We start from the raw sequence: 17,417 nt of genomic DNA on the forward strand, positions 1-17,417 counted from the left end.
AATTGTCAGGAACAGACCCAGGTGAAATCATATTGCCTTTTACTAATGCTGAGATTATGTCATTAGGAAGATTGGCAAAGATTTTGTAGTAACTATTTCAGATAAATTAACAACAAATATCCTAAAAGTAAGCATCTTCAGTTTATAAACCAATTGGATTATCCTCCCCTATTATAAAGGGAACACCAATTTCCAAAGCACCTACATTGTATACTGATGCAAATAAGTTGAGAATGGCAGGCTATAAGTCAGACAAAATAAGCAAAGTAGTTCAAAGTCTATATACTTCAGTTCAAAACTCAGAGTTGTATGCAGTCCTTATAGTATTATTAGATTTTCCTGAATCTCTTAATATAATTAGACTCTCAATATTGCATAAAGAGTTATTTTGCATATATAAACTGCTGAATTTATTCCTGATGATTCAAACTTAACCTTGTTATACACAACAGCAACAGGCAGTCAGAAATAGAAACCATCCATTATACATTAGTAATATTCAGTCTCATACAGATTTGCCAGGTCCACTGGGACAAGGACATGAGGAAATTGACCAATTATTAATAGGAAATGTATGAGAAGCCTCAAAATTTTATGAAAAGCACCATGTTAGCAGTAAAGATTTTAAGCTGGTTGTGGTGGAGGCAGAGGCAGGAGGATCTCTGTGAGTTTGAGGCCAGCCTGGTCTACAAAGTGAGTTCAGGACAGCCAAGGCTACACAGAGAAACCCTGTCTCAGAGGAAAAAGAAACAGTAAAAATTTAAGGAAAAAAATTCTAAAACTTTGCAACAAGTCAAGGAAATTATAAGAAAATGTCCTACTTATTCTTTGCATAACCAAATTCCATTATGCACTGGAAATCACCTTGGGGGATACAAAAAGAAGTGAAATCTGTCAGATGGATATATTTTACTTTGCAGAATTTGGAAAACTCTGAAGTTCTGAAAAGTTCTGAAAAGGCTGGTTCTATAACTACATATTTATTGGCAGTAATGGCAATTATGGGGATACCTGTACAAGTCAAGCCTGACAGTGCCCCTGCATATATCTCTAGTAAGATGAAACAATTTTTTATATATTATAATATAAAGCACATTACCATTGTACCACACAGTCCTACAGGACAAGCAGTTGTAAAAGATCTAATTGCATTTTAAACAAAATATTTATAAAAAGAAAGAGTAAAGATCTCCAGAGATACACTAAATATGCCTTTTTTTCTATTATTTGAAATTCAGATTTGGAAAAACAGGTTATTTTTCTCTTTAAATTTCCATTTAATCTTTTGTCTCTTGTCTTTCCTAGAAAGTACTGATTGTTTCTAAACTAAAATTCTGTGAGCTAAAACAGGGAAGAAAGTTCAAGAAATGAAATTTTCATGCCTGGGCACAGTATTAAATTGCCACATTACAGGTCCTGTCAGTTTAGACACGTGACTACTATGTCTCTTGCTCTTATTTGCAACTTGTTATTTGCATTAATAGAGAAATTATCATAGAAGAATTATTTTCTAGTTCATCACTACATGGAGTTAACTTCAAGAACCATCCTAGTTGTGTGTTCTTGGCTGTTTCTTTTAAATGTATTTTTATCTTTCATATGTATTAGTGTTTTTGTCCATGTACCAGAAAGAGAGCACCAGATCTCCTAGAACTAGACTTACAGACATATGTAAGCTGCCTTGTGGGTGGTCAAAACCAAACCTGGGTCCTCTGGATTTGCTCTTAGCCACGAAGACATCCCTCCAACATTTCTTGGTTAATTCTTAATAGAAAATTGTGTTTGCTAAAAGTCCTGAGCAACATATTCAATTGAAAACTGTTCTTAGACCACATTCTGCCTTGTACCAAAGAAGGCCCATGATAGTGTTTTCATATATATATATGCATGCCCAAGCTTTCTGTTTCTTTAATCCTTCTTACAACCTATGCAAGGTTCATTTGAGACAAATGCAAACTATTTCAGAGACAGGATATGGTAGTCCATACAAAGGGTATCAATCAGAGATTAAAATGAATGGCAGGTGATAGCCATTGGCCTGGCTTAAGGATCAAGCTTAGATATCATCCATGAGGTTACAAACTAGAGATATAGCAGTTGTCTACAAGCTATTCAGCCTGCAATGAGCTCTTCACTTTCCAGTCTAACGATAAAAGTTTCTTGCTCCCTATACTGATGGTATTGACCCGGTCTGTGGTATTAAAAATACTTTGTTAATTGTTTGCAGCTCACCAGTCACTGAGAGCTTTCTCTTTCATGGTATATTTGGTTAATGCCCATTTTCTATTTACTCTGGAATTCTGAACCTGGCCTTTAATTCCTTCTTAACTCTCTCAGTTTTCAGGACGATTGTTTGCACTCTGTAAATATGTTGAGGACTGTCAAAATTTACCATTTTTTGATCATCCGTTCTGTGCCTGGGTCTATATATCTTACACAATTCTCACAACAATCTTGAAAGGTCATTATTTGCATCTACTCTACATGAAGCTCAAAGCTGCATACTTTGCTCAAGTCACAGCTTAGGAGAACTAAGGTTCGATTTGAGATCTGGCTATAAAACTGTCATAAACTTACTCGGTTCTATCAAAAATCTCCGTCTTAAGTTTATGTCTTAAATATAAGATGAGGGCTTCAGGGAACAATTTAGAAAGATCAATAAAATCTGCTTTAAGCATTCACATTCTCCCTAGATCATAGATGTATAATTAGCCTTCCTCATCCTGCTGTGAGAGTAACCATGAGCACATGCAAAGGAATGTATTTCAAGATGTGAATAAAAGCTGAAAGGAACAAAATTAGTATTCAGGTCTTTATTATTAAATACATTTATCAAATTGCAAAATGAATTTCACTTATTTTTCTCAATTCACAAGCAACAAATAACTGTTGTCATGTGAGTCTGTTCAATTTCCCATAGGGAAAAGACCTCTTTATTCATAATTATATATCAACTGGGTTATGGATATGTAAATTTTTTCCTTTTAATTACTACTCTGAGCCGATGCCTTCTCTGGCTCTGGACATTGGGTGAGGGTGTGCTAATTTTATAAAATAAAATTTGAAATGTGAGAGTGACAAAGTGCCAGCAGAAAAATATCATGATGTAGACATCAAGATCTCAAACAAGAACACAATCAACTATTTTTTAATTATTATTTTATTTTTATATATACATTTATATTATTGCACCTATGGAAAATAAGCTACATACAGCAAAGGAACCACAGAACATTCAGGAATTACATTCATGTTACATTCATAGTGTTTCGGCTGTTTGTATTTGGCAACCTTGAAGAAAACATTTTCCTATCTCGGTGAGTCTAAAATTATGAATGTAACTCAATTTCTATCATAGCTCATCTCTGTCAACTTAAAACATCTATCTATACCTAAAGACATCTTAACCCCTAAACAACTAAGTCAATTGTGAAACTCAACTATTTGGTCTTCAACCCCATCAGAGACTTGAGAAGGAGTAAAATTATTTACCTGAGTAAACAAAAAGTGCAGGTTAGCAGCTTCCAAATTTAATAATAATAATAATAATAATAATAATAATAATAATAATAATAATAATAATAATAATAATATGACAGAGATAGCTTGCTGCCTGAACAGTCACCTATAGCTCTAAATTGTAGGAGCATCATCTTCAGCTTTCTGGCCCAGTATATCTGACAGACATATTTATGAAGCAGGAACTATCAAGGACTTGCTTACCCTGTGTTGGCAGGGTTTGGCTATCAACTCTGCCTGTATTCAAGCTTACTAAGTTTTAGGCAGAATTCTGTCAGTGGTCGAGATGAGGACATTTTGCCACAGGGCTGTTTTGCCACATTTGAAGCCATCTCCATGAGGAGGTTCTTTGATGTTCATCATCCTCTTTGAGGTAGGCTGGATGTTGCCAGGAATTAACCTGTTTTGTTGTCAAAGAATCATTAAAACAATATAAACATCTTTAAATACCATATTGTGCAGGACTCTGAGGTTTTTGAGGACCTTAACTAACTACTTTACCTTATCTGTCTACAGAATCATACATATCTCTTATGCTTAAGATATATATTCTTGTGGTATAAATAGACTAGTAATTGAACAGCTTTTTTCTTTCTTAACAGCTCAATTGAATTAAGAAAAGACTGCTTATAGCCTTTTGTTAACTTCCAAGAGGAATTTAGACAAAGCCTGAAAAAGGATTCTTCTTAATAGGGTATTAAACCTTGCTGGTCTGCTTTCCTAACCTCTGACGTTGCTAACACGCCACTTGTACCAATAGTATAAGGTTGGGACATCAAGTGTAAGAAAGTATTCATTTTCCTGGTGACTATGAAAAACTTCATTGCCCTACAGGAATGCCATACATTCCCTGGCCTGGTACAGCAAGATCAGGCAGCAATTTGGACCAGTGAAAATTGAAAAGGGTTCCTGAGGGGGATTACCTCCCCCTGTATATGCTCATAGGGTATCAAGTCTCTTCTTGGTAACCTGCTGTCCTTCCTCTGAGTGCCACCAGGTCTCCCCCTCCAGGGGACATGGTCAAAGGTGAGGTACCAGAGTATGTGAGAAAGTAATATCCCACTCTCCACTCTACTGTGGAGAGTGTTCTGTCCATTGGCTAGATCTGGGTAGGGGTTTAAGGTTTACCGACTGTATTGTCCTTGGGAGGGAGGGAAGAATGGGAGGATACAAGGGATGGGAAAACCATTGAGATGTAACAAGAATAAATTAATAAAGGAGAAAAAAATTGTCAAAAAAAAGTAAAAAAAAGAAAAGAAAGAAAAATTGCAGTTTAAGCCAAGGAAGAATGTTGGGGAACATGGGGTGAAAAAAAAAAAAAAAGAAAAGAAAATTGAAAAGGGAAGTAGAGGCCGAAATGGCCAGGGGTGAAGGAGACCCCAGGCAACTGTGACTCTCAGGAGACAGCTTCAGTGAGATAGCAAGTTTAATGGGTGGAACAAAGGCTATTTAAACCTTTGGGGAGTGGCTAGGGGCTTTCAGGGTGAGTGTACATTATTGTCCACAGCCAGGTGGCTAGAGATGCCTCATTTGCATGAGGAGAAATTCCAGGTACTACTGGACATGACCTTATATGGGGAAAGGAAGCTTAACCTGGCTACCAGACTTGGGACCTCCTGGGGGGCAAGGGAGGGGGCAGGGAGGGCGTGGTCCTGCTCCTGCTGATCTCGGGATGACACTTGGACAAGCCTCAGCTCCACTCTTACCCCAGGCCAGCTCCCCGGTCCCACACTTCATCAGATGACTTATCGCATTCACTTATTCTACTCTAGTCCAACATGAAGTAATGCCACAAAGATGTATGTAATAATAAATTTTCCACTCTAAAAAGCTAAGGAGTTTACTGATAAAGGGAGAGGGAGAAATAAAATGGAGAGGGAGGCAATAACAACTAAGAGCGGCATTCCTAAAGGAACTGTCAATACAGTGCAGAAGCACATCATTTCTTGCCAATTGCTTGATTGATTGACTGCGGTGCTGCGGATGAACTCCGTGCCAAGAAAGTGCTTTGCCACTAGCTCATATACATACATACATACATACATACATACATACATACACACACACATATATGTATGTGTGTATATATATATTTATTTTTATTTTTATTTTTATTTTTTGAGACAGGGTTTCCCTGTGTAACAGAGCCCTAGTCACCCTGGAACTTACTCTGTAGACCAGGCTGGCCTCAAACTCACAGAGGTCTCCGGAGTGCTGGGATTAAAGGCATGTGCTGCCACCACCCAGTTCACTCGTATTTTTTAAACAACAAGCCAGGCAACCTCCTAATAGGCAGAGATGAAGCCATCCTTAGTGAAAAATGAGTCCCGACCGTCTGCTCTCTTCTGTCTCATAGCACCGAGCCCTTTTAGAATGAGCATTCACATCCCAGGCAAGTAGAAGAGGAGGATGAGAATGGTGGGCCTTGCAGGAGAACATCAGGAGGAAAGCTCAGGTCAGCTCTGGACAGTTGTATGTTACCACTTCTCTTCCTGCTCTCTTCACACCTACCTCACAGTAAACAGAAGGACTTGTCACTCTGAAAGCTTACGTCTCCACTTTCCACCAGGGCACAGGAGGATGCTGGGCTGTGCTTGGTGCTCTTGGTAGATCCAGATGAAGTGAATCCATAGGGTGATTGGGGATCATTTGGGATGTTTTCTTACTCATGACTCCCAAGCTCACCCCCTCCTTCTGCTTGTTTTCAGACTCTGCTGGGGATGCAGCTCAACGGTAGAGCAAATGCTTTGTACTCACAAGGTCCCGAATTATTCAGATGCCAAGCGCCACATATGCTTTCATGTAGGAACTACTTTTTTCTCTTTCTTATCTTTGTTGTTTGTTTGTTTGTTTGTTTTTGTTTTCATTTTTTGATACAGGGTTTCTCTTGTACTCCTGGCTGTCCTGGACTCTTTTTGTAGACCAGGGTGGCCTCAAACTCACAGAGATTCACTTGCCTCTGCCTCCTGAGTGCTGGGATTAAAGGCATGAACCACCATGTCCCGCTAGGTGCTACTTTTTAAACTATTCTATTTGGGGTTCCTTGTGCATCTACCTACCTTCCAACCTCCCTGACCCTAGGTAGGAGAGAAATAAGCTCAGAAGTGACAGGGAACATAGACCTCTTTAGATTTAGTTCCAGCTGGTAAGGGTTGTCAGGTTCTTTGGGAAAATACCAATCTCTGTCATCAGGATGTCCAGCAACAGCAGGCAAAGGCAGGAGGATGGGCAAGCAGCCTTCTTGCTCCTCGTCCATCTCACCCAAGTCTCCCTGCTCTCTCAGAGCATCCCTCGAAGTGTCCTTCTTCTCTTTTGGTTCTGGTACTTATATACTCTCAGCATCATCAGAATTAAGCTGGCAAGTACTTTGCCCCTCTCAAACTGAATGAGGCTGTTATCAACTGCAGATAAACTAAGGCAGCCCAATATCTCATACTTGAAATTGAAACAAAAACCTGTTTACATAACATTAATGAGTTTTTAAAGAAACCAAAACTTCTACTGTACTTAAATTTTTATTTCTATATTTCTGTGCATGAATTTATAAATAAATATGTATTGATATAAACATATCTGTTAATATGTAAGTGAAGTGAAATTCACATTTCTCATGTAATAGTTTGTAGTTTGGTGTTTACTATAGTCACAGTGTTGCACAACTGATGGACTTTTGTAAAGCACTTTGTCTGCTGATACCATGTGAAACTAAAAATTACCTTTGCATGAGATCAAACCAGATTCCAGGACTAGCAAGTATTTTCTTATGATTCTTATCATTTCCATTCTTAGAACATTGAGAAAGAAATGTAGACACATCTGGGAATCACTGGGCATGTTTTGTATACCTCTCCAGTTCTAAAAAGGTGAGTGAGGCTACCCAGGGTTTCACAAGACCTCCCTCTTATAGTATGAGACCTGAATCTCAAGGCCAAAGATCAAAGCAGGCATCAGAGCAGGGAGCAGGTCTTGAAGCTTCTCCACTAAGTTGTTAATCCTTTCGGTACGTCTAAACCTTCCAAGAAATCTGCTGAAGTCTCATTTTCAGTTATGCTCCTCAATGCATCAGTGCAGGGACTGATTCTGAGGGGCTCACTCAGCATCACACAGCTTCAAGGTCATGCTGTCTGGACTGTCTGACCCATCTAGGGCCAGTGCAAGAATCTTTCTCACACTGAGAACTGCTAATACTCACAACACTTTTGATATATAATCTGATTGTTTGCTTTACAGCCAACCAATTCTACAATTAGGCCATGATTGGCACCTTATAATTCAGTTCAATTTAATCCTGATTTTTTTTTTAAACTTGGAGTTAACATCAGACCCCAAAGTTTAAGGGCTCACTCCCACAAGACTGTGTTTTCAATTCAGATTCCTATTTCAAGTATTACTTTTCTTTATAGAGAGGAGTCTTCAGCACTCTCTGTTGAGTAGCCTTCTACAATAACACACAGAAGATCATTACTTTGTTATAAAGGATCCAACTCCAGAAATACCAAATGGGAAAACTGCATAGGGCCTGGATGTGGGGACTTGTGACAATATCTTGCCCTTTGAGTGTGCCACCCTCCAGCTCCTCAGTGTGTTCATGAGCCTCCAAGACGTCTGGATACCATTCTTTGTAGATTTTAAGAAAGTTTCATTGCATCGTCGGTAAATGGATTGAATCCTTGTCCTTTGTTGATTAACCAAATCAATCAACAGCTCCTGTCCCTCCCAGGAAGCAGGAGATGGGGATAAAGGGGAGTTGCAACCCTCTATCAGGAGGCTGGATCCAGTGGCAGCCAGCACCACCCTCCCAGTCACTTCATAAGAATAAGTTCAAATGCAATTGCAAAGGACTTAGAGAGAACAAAGATGCTCCCCTCAGCCAGTCAGGAAGTTCCAAAGGTTTTAGAGACTCTGTGTCAATTATGAAAGACAAAGACCCACTTTATGTTTCTTATCATTTTCCCAAAAGACTGCGTGAGACTCTGTGGGCTTAACATTTTGTAACAGCTGAAAGTTCTGACTGGACCCAAGATAGGAAGCCAGGCAGGCCACAGTGTGAGGTAAGACACAGAGGACAGAGTGCTAGCCAGAAGGTAGGGACCATACTCAAAGCTTAATTTATGCTTCATAGACCTCTCTTCTCTACACAGCAAAGATTTATTGGAAACTTGCGATCCTGTGTATGGAAGGTTGAGGCCAGGTATGAAGCTCAGGTGACGGTCTGCCTAAATATATTGTACAAAAAGAATAGCTTTAGTGTTTGCCTTGCTCTAAGTGACTCTGTTTTGCAAAGGAGCAATGAGGGCAAATCCTGAGGAGACTGAATCTATGTCTTTTAGAAAATTATCTTTTCATAGAATACATTTTGATCATATTCCCCCTTTCCCAACTTTTCCCAGATCTCCCTACCTCCCTACCAATTCAACTTCATGGTCTTTCTCAAGAAGAAAAACAACAAAATCAAAACAAAATAAAACAAAAAACAAAACAACAAACAAACAAAAAACAAATAGAAAATAAAAAAAATAAAAAGATGAAAGAAAAAAGTTCCCTATCTCTCTTAAACACACACACACACACACACACACACACACACACACACACACACACACACACACAGTGTGTTTTGGTGTGGACATGGGGCCTGCCCTGGAGTGTGGTTAATAAGCCCAGTGTCAATTCATTGAAGAAAACTGAATTTTCCCTCTCTTAGCAGGTATCAACTGCAATTAACTTCTGGATTAGGGGTACAACTTTGTGCCCACTATTAACATTAAGAATTCCACCAGTTTTCTGACTGTTGACATGGCTGAAGAACCAACACTGAAGGCTCACATCACCCTGCAATCATGTCTAAGTCAGAGTCTCCCAAGGAGCCGGAACAGCTGCAGAAGCTCTTTATTGAAGGGCTAAGCTTCAAAACAACTGACAAGAGAGCCAGAGGAGCCATTTTGAGAACGAGGGACACTCACTGACTGTGTGGTAATGAGGGAATCCAAACACCAAGAGATTCAGGGGCTTTGGGTTTGCCACATACACTACTGAGGAGGAAGTGGATGCCACTATGAATGCAAGACCACACAAGGTGGATGGAAGAGTTGTGGAACCTAATAGAGCTGTGTTGAGAAAAGATGCTCTTCTCACTTAACTGTGAGGAAGATTTTTGTTGGTGGTATTAGAGAAGGCACCGAAGAACATCACCTACAAGCCTACTTTGAGCAGTATGGGAAAAACCGAAGTGATTGAAATCATGACTGACAGAGGCAGTGGGAAAAGGAGGGGCTTTGCTTTTGTCGTATTTGATGATCATGACTCTGTGGATATGTCTGTTATTCAAAAATATCACACTGTGAATGGCCACAACTATGAAGTAAGAAAAGCCCCATCAAAGCAAGAGATGGCCAGTACTCGGTCCAGCCAGAGAGGTCAAAGTAGTTCTGAAAAGTTCGGTGGTGGTCATGGAGGAGGTTTTGGTGGCAATGACAATTTTGGTTGAGGACAAAACTTCAGTGGTTGCGATGGCTTTAGTGGCAGCTATGGTGGTGGTAGCTTTGGTGGCAGCTGTGGTGGTGGTGGATATGGTGGCCGTGGGATGGCTATAACGGATTTGGTAGTGATGGAAGTAGTTTTGGAGGTGGTGGAAGCTGCAATGATTTTGGTGATTACAACAATCAGTCTTCAAATTTTGGACCAATGAAGGAAGGAAACTTTGGAGGCAGGAGCTCCGGCTCTTATGGCTGGTGGAGGCCAGTACGTGGCTAAACCATGAAACCAAGGTGGCTGTGGAGGTTCCAGCAGCAGCAGTAGCTGTGGCAGTGGCAAACAAAGTTTAGCAGGAGAGGAAAGCCAGAGAAGTGACAGGGAAGCTACAGGTTACAGCAGATTTGTGACTCAGCCAAGTACAGTGGTGGCAGGGCCTGGTTGTTACCAAGAAGACATGTTTTTACACAATACTCATGTGCATGGGCATAAAAACGCCAGTGCTGTATTTGTGACTAATTGTATAACAGGTTATGTTAGTTTCTGTTCCGTGGAAAGTGTAAAGCATTCCAACAAAGGGTTTTACTGTAGCCCTTTTTCACCCATGCTGCGGATTGCTAAATGTAATAGTAAGATCATGATGCTGAATAAATGTCTTTTAAAAAGAAAGAAAAAAATCTACCACAACATATTTAATATGTTTATTATGAAAAGGGGGAGGGGAGGGAGGGGAGGGAGAGCACCCCCAGAAAGGAGAGAAATAGAGTCATAGAAAAAGAGCCAGAAAGAGAGAGACAGAGACAGAGAGATGGGTGAAGGGGAAGGAGACAGAGGCAGAGAGAGAGCAAGAGAGATGTTGGATTGGTCCTTTTATAGCTGGGGAGCTGCTGAATCCTGTCTGGCACACACCTGGTGTGTTATCATTATCAGCAGGTGATAATGTCAGAGGTTGCTAAGCAACCTACAGGCAGGCTAGTGGATCTGCTTGTGAACTAATACCTACTTCCGCTTTTCAGTGCTGAGATTTTGTCTCGTTTGTGTTCCCTATATAACCCAGACATTTTAGTTCCAGTGATCTGTTTTTTTTTCTCTATCTTTTTGTGTTTCTTCTCTCTCTTTTTTTGCATTCCCCCCATCTCTTTCTCCTCTCTCTGCATACACTTTCTGCATGCCTCCCTCCCCCCACTTTTGTCCCCCTCCCCGCCCCCCCCCCCCCCATGGCTGCTTCCCTGCCTCCATTACTCGAAACTGGTGAACCTGCCAAGAGATGTTTCCAATACACCTGCGTTTATAAACTCTAACTTGCTTGGAACTGGCTCATTTCGTTGGGTAGAGGAATGCTTATCAGTTTGAACGCATAATATCTGTGCAGGTACCGTGTGTGCTGCAGTCTCTGTGAGTTCACACATCTACCAGTCCTGTTGTGTCTGACAGACACTGTTTTCTTCAAGTCATTCACCACCTCTGAATCTTAAAATCTTTCTGACTCCTCTTCCATGTCGATGTCTGGGAAAAGGTTTGATAAAGACACCCCATTCGAGGCTGGGTGCTCCAAAGTCACTCTCTGCACACTGTCCACGTGTGGATCTTTTTGTTAATTACCATCTACTCCAAGAAGCTTCTCTGATGAGGCTTGAGGGATGCTCTGATCTGAGTTTCAGCCTCTTGCGGCAGCTGTGGGCCCTGGTAGAGAGAGGTTCTGTTGTTAGCAGAGGCACAAAGGACTGGAGATGGGCTGAGTTCCAGCCTAGGGTGATGGCTGTGCATCCCAGGTAGGGAGTAAGTCTCTTATTTGTGCAAGTAAATATTCACCATCTGTCCAGCATGAACGATGAGGTATATGGAAACTACTTATCTAATAAATATAATATCACTTATGAGCTTATCAAATTAAGTAAGGAACATATGAACATATGGGTAGTTAGGGCCACACACCAGTGAAAGACAGGATGCCCCTGCCTAAAGCAGAGAAAGGAGGGTATCTATCCCTGGAATATGGGGCACCCACCCGACCTGTCATGAAACCATGCGGTGCACAGCATGACCGGGTTCACAGATGGTGAACTGGGGACTATGTCCCTAGCATTTCAGTGCAGCACCCATCGTGCGTCAAGCAGACCTGGGCCTTGCTGTCTTTCCTCTCCTCCCCTCACTGAGCCTAGAAACAGCCTCCTCCAACAACAGCTCTGAGATAAGAGTTCATTCATATCTTACCTAGCCACCTTCATTGACTCATTGACTCTGTTTATTAAGGCCTTTTTTTTTTTTTTGAGACAGGGTCTCTCTGTGTTAGCCTTGGCTGCCCTGCACTCACTTTGTAGATGAGGCCGGCCTCGAACTCACAGTGATCCACCTGCCTCTGCCTCCCGAGTGCTGAAACTAAAGGAGTGCGACACCACGTCCAGCTGGCCTCTTAAAATGATGTAAGTTGTATCATCTCGCCTGTGCATGGGACATGGGACCCGACGAGGGGAACCTGTTCATTGTGAAGGATTTCTGACAAGTAAGGCTATTCCTAAAATAGCCACTGCTGATCCACAGTTGCCCTGGACAGTCAGAGTGTGGCCTTCACCAGCTGTCCATCACTCAAAGGCCCTCCTAAGCTGAACAAGTAATAACATTTGCTCTTTGTTTTCTGCGGCATAGATGCAGAAGTGAATGCCATGTGTTCCTCTCCCGGAAACACCTGTCTCCACAGTGGGATTAAAAATCTTACTTTGAAGTCCTATGCTGGCTCCTATTAGGGTGGCTGACATTGGGGGGCGGAGGAGAGGGAAATGAATCTTTAGCTGGTGCAGGTCTGCAGTCCAGCAAACCCTTCCTCAGAGTAGTGCTTGCCGAGATTGGGTGTTCATAGCTGCCAAGCCTGAGACACGACCGGTGGAGTATTTCCTGAGGCTGTTACGTTACAGCAATGTGCACTCTGCTTTACTAACCTGGGGTGGTGTTCTTAGCATTTTACCAAATGTTGAAATCCAATTCACTTTTTTCCAGCATAATATTTCATATGACAATGTCAGTACTGTTATTCTGCATTTCTTCTCTATAGTACTTCTTTATTCTTATCTATATGCAACTTACACCTTACTTCCTGTGTCCTCGTGCCTCATTGAATCTGATATCCTAGCATACTGGATACACAGAAATATTTGGTGGGTCAGTGAATAAGGTAAACCTTAATTTTCTGTTCTGACAGTGCTAATTCTAACTTCCACAGGAAGAAAAAGGTGTTGGTTGGGTCTCTAGCCATGAGTGAACTTTCAGCATCTAAAAATCCTGCCCATTTCTATTGTGCCTGAGAACAGCATTAGGGCTCGTATGCCTGAGGCAGAGTAAACAGAAAGAGGTGTAAGATTTGAGGCAGACAAGGGGAGACTTTGTCAAGCTGCAGAGCTCACCATGGCAAGCCTGATTTTTCTGGGGACATTTTGACTGGACAGGGCACAGCTTGGAAATGTTTAGGAGAGCTTGCCCTTGAGAAAGATCTGTTTTGCTACTGTGTTCAAGGAGCCAGGCTAAGTAATCTTCCTTTTTTTTTTTTTTTTTTTTTTTAAGTTTTTCAAGTCAGGTTTTTTCTGTGGAGCCCTGGCTGTTCTGGAACTCACTCTGTAGTCCAGGCTGGCCTCAAACTCAGAGAACCCACTTGCCTCTGCCTCACTAGTGCTGGGAGTAAAGGAGTGTGCTGCAACCACCTGGCTCCATATCTTGTTTTATGTGATGCTGTAAAATTACATATTCATCTCTCATGAAAACATCCATGGCGCCTGTTGCTTTGATTTTCATAAGTCCATACATAGTTCAACACCAAGGCTTGACTCCTCAGCCTCTATTATTTCCCCACTCTGGCTTTCTTTCTTCTCTTTCTAATATGCTGTATTCTGTCTCTGTTATTCAGATTAGGCTAACTTAACTGCACTTACAAACAACTCCCAAATCTTAAGATACTCAAGCTGATGGTAAGAAGCAAACTGTGGCCTCTCTCCTCATCATTGTCATCCTGGGCAGTGGTGCTTCTCCTGTCTGAAACACTGGCATCAGAAAGGGAGGAGAGTGAACCACACAAGGACTGCTCAGAATGCCACCTGTCACTTCTGTGCACATGTCATGAACAACTGCAAATAGTATTCAACAGGCTAGAAATAGTATAACCCTCCCCTTGGGAGGGACGTTGAGTATTTTTGAGCAAATGCAGACCCCACCAAATGGTGCTCATCTTCCTGAAGCACACTAGCACACTCGCTCTGCATCAGCTATCTTTCTTTCAACACGTTCTACCAAACACAGATCTATTCATCTCTGTAGCCTGGCTCTAGCTCTTAGCCTGCTGCATAAAACAGGATGGCATGTATTCCCTAATTACCCCAGCCTCACAACTTTCCCTCCTTCACTGGACCACCATCTTTTCTCTCATCCAATTGTTTTTGGCTTTTGTTTTTGTTTTTTGTTTTTTGTTTTTGTTTTTGTTTTTTTTTTGGTCTTCCCCACTTTGCTAGTCCCCTGCTGCCCTCTCTCCTTTTTCTCTTTCCTCCATTGCTTTCATTCTCTCCTTCCCTCTTTCCTTCTGGGTCTCATATAGGTCATGCTGCCCTCAACCTAATGACCTTGAACTGGGCTTCCTGATTCTGCCTTCCCTGTGACAGTGTTGTGACCACACCTGGCTGGTATATCAGTTGGAAGGCGTCCATTGTCTTGTTTTCCTTCTAGTTGGCTTTTCTTTTACAGGAAATGGGATTATACACAAATTATTTGTAAAACTCCCATAACCGTATTCTTCTTTCTCATTTTCTATAGTATTTATTATCATTATTGATACAGCCACCAACTATGCAGCTTCCTCTCTGTCTCTTGCTCCTCATTCCAGGTTGACCTGTACCACATCACTTCCTCTTCCCTCCTGCTTTAGAGAGAAAAGGTTGATTTTTCCCTTCCCAAATGCTCTTGCAAGCTACCCCTTTCTACATCTCCCTTCTGAGCTCTGCTCTGTTTGTTTATTTCTCTATTAAAAGGGCATCTCTCCTCTTTCATTAGCCTTCTCCACCTGGTCTATGTACTGGCTCCAGCTGCCCGCAGGGACACCCTGTCAGGTTTTCCTGCCAGTTTCTCCAAAGTCTGGTTCTACTTGGCCAGCCCTAAGAGCTGGACCTGGAACCCGAGGTCCTTATTCAGTGTGGTGTATTACTCTTTCTTCTTTAATCACCCACCACGTCCATAACTGTCAAAAAGAGAAGAACAATTGTTTGATGTAACATAAATAGGTACACATGAAGAGCAGAAGTCCCGTTTCAAACTGTTGTCTCAGTATCAAGTAAAAGGGCTTCTAAGTGTTAGAACAAACTGCAGAAGAGACAAACCAAAGGCTTGACTCCTGCTTCCATCTTTAGCTGGTGCATCCTGGCAGCTCGCCAATGCAGAAGGCAACCGGGTTCTTCTGAGCAAACATACCAGTGGCCTGCACACAGTTCTGCTGAGTTCCAAGAAAGCAGGTCTAGCTTCTGTGAGCCAAGGCCAAGTTATTTCTAACCTAGAGGTAGTTAAGTCCATCCAATCTTGGACTGAAACTAAAATATTTGACCCAAGAGGCTGGGCAAGCTGATAAACTAATTCATTATTGTTCAAGGGAGGGTGGGGGGGCACCTATGCTATTCTTCAACAGATACCACCCTTAGAAATGTAAGTGGGTTGAAAACAAAACAAAGCACCTTTGTTTCAAGATACATTAACCTCAAGGAAGTCCTTTGTTACTAAATACAGTTTAAAGTTAACAAAGGGTAAAAAATGATTAGATGGCTAATTACCATACATTAAAAAGTTAGAAGATGGGTCCACCCTCAAAAATTATGGAGAACAGATTTAATTTGTATTAGCAGACTTTTTAAAAAAATTATGTTCTCAAGGCTGAAAAAGTGTAATATTCCTTGTCCTGCAACAAACTCGGGGGCTTTCCAAGCATTGGCTAAAATCTGGTCTTAGTAAGTTTCACAGTACAGTTTTATTATTTCTCAATTCATTTGGTCTGATGTTCAGTAGCTACAAATTCATTTAAGGGTGCTGTAAAGTTGTGTGTGTGTGTGTGTGTGTGTGTGTGTGTGTGTGTGTGTGTGTAAGTGCTACAGCTCTTATGTGGAAGTAAGAAGAATCCTGTCTTCCACCATCGGCATGTCAGGGAACTCACGTGGTCGGTCTCGGCTTGGCTGCAGGCTCCTTTATACCCTGAGCTATCATGTCAGCCCTCAAGTGCCTTTTTTTTTAACCCTCAAGTGCTTTTAAATGGAAGGCCCCTCCTAAACTCGCTGTACAGATTATAAATAAGAGAAATATCTAATCTTAGCACAACATTGCAATGTTTAAGCAAAACCTGGAAAAGAAAACATCTAATTCTAAGAGGAAACTTCATGCCTTGTGAAGTATCACAGAGGTGTGCAGCCTCCTGCCCTTTTATTAATATCTCTAGGATAGCTCATGCGTTCCGGGGCATTCTCATTCCGGGTAGGGCATAGTAAGAGAAGGGCCCCGAGTACTCTTCCTGCATCTATGAGGACCAGATGTGGAAATGTGGATGCTTCACTCCCAGTGGTCCCCAGTGCAGACATCCCCATAGCGCAGCTGTTTTGACCCTGTAAGGGACAGATTGACATTCTTGGGAGGGGGGAAACAGATGCTTTTCTTTTCATGGATACCAAAGCTCTCTCAATACTATAGACTTTCAGGCTTCAAAAGACCCCATTTAGTTTCTATGTTCTTTATTTTAAAGATAAGGCCCTAGGAATGGGGGTGAAGGTCAGTGGCAGATAGCCTGTGTAACAGTGCAGTATCCTGTGCTTTCATACAGACACAGACAGACAACGCAACAAACACACTTCACAAAACAAGGAAAAAGCTACAAACACCCACCAAGAAGCTTATAAAATGCCCTGATACTATCTGAAGTCATAGTAAAATTTAAACAGAAATTCAAGTCTTTCCCTATAAGTGATACATCAAAACCCAAGTACAAAAAGGAGTCAAATTTAATCATAGATGTTTAGAGTCTACCCAGGGGCACTGGCTCAGCCCAGCTGGGGACTCAAAGAGAGGAGTTCAAATACAAGCAAGGGCAAAAGCTGCCTACAATCAGAACACAACCACATTTCAAGATTTCCAGCCCTGTATATCCAGAGAAAGGACATTTTCACCTTACCTGTAAGTACAACATAAGGAGTCCACCTTATCCACCTAACCACGTGTGTGTGTGTGTGTGTGTGTGTGTGTGCTTCCAGCTATTCCTATCTGTGTTACAGTCTCATCATTTCAGCAAATATTTTTTGTGTCCACATCCATATATCAGACACTCTGTTTGAGAGTATCAAAGACTACAATTAAGGAGGAGAAGATCTATTGCTGATGGGGCACTGTACTCATCCTGTGATGAATTCCGTAGGAACATCTCA

The 17,417-nt window shown here is 41.5% G+C and overlaps 1 pseudogene across 1 annotated transcript in view; it reads left to right on the top strand.

Moving 5' to 3' along the window:
• The window catches only part of LOC311599746 (heterogeneous nuclear ribonucleoprotein A1-like 2), a 92,184-nt pseudogene extending 81,501 nt beyond the window's left edge, over positions 1-10,683 (top strand). Inside the window, exon 2 of the transcript XR_014783633.1 lies at positions 9,227-10,683. The product of XR_014783633.1 is annotated as a heterogeneous nuclear ribonucleoprotein A1-like 2 (transcript). The remainder of the gene's footprint in view (positions 1-9,226) is intronic.
• The last annotated feature ends 6,734 nt before the right edge of the window (positions 10,684-17,417 follow it).

The sequence above is a fragment of the Acomys minous genome (genome assembly GCF_964271855.1).
Source record: "Acomys minous genome assembly, chromosome: 6".
Lineage (NCBI taxonomy): Eukaryota > Metazoa > Chordata > Mammalia > Rodentia > Muridae > Acomys > Acomys minous.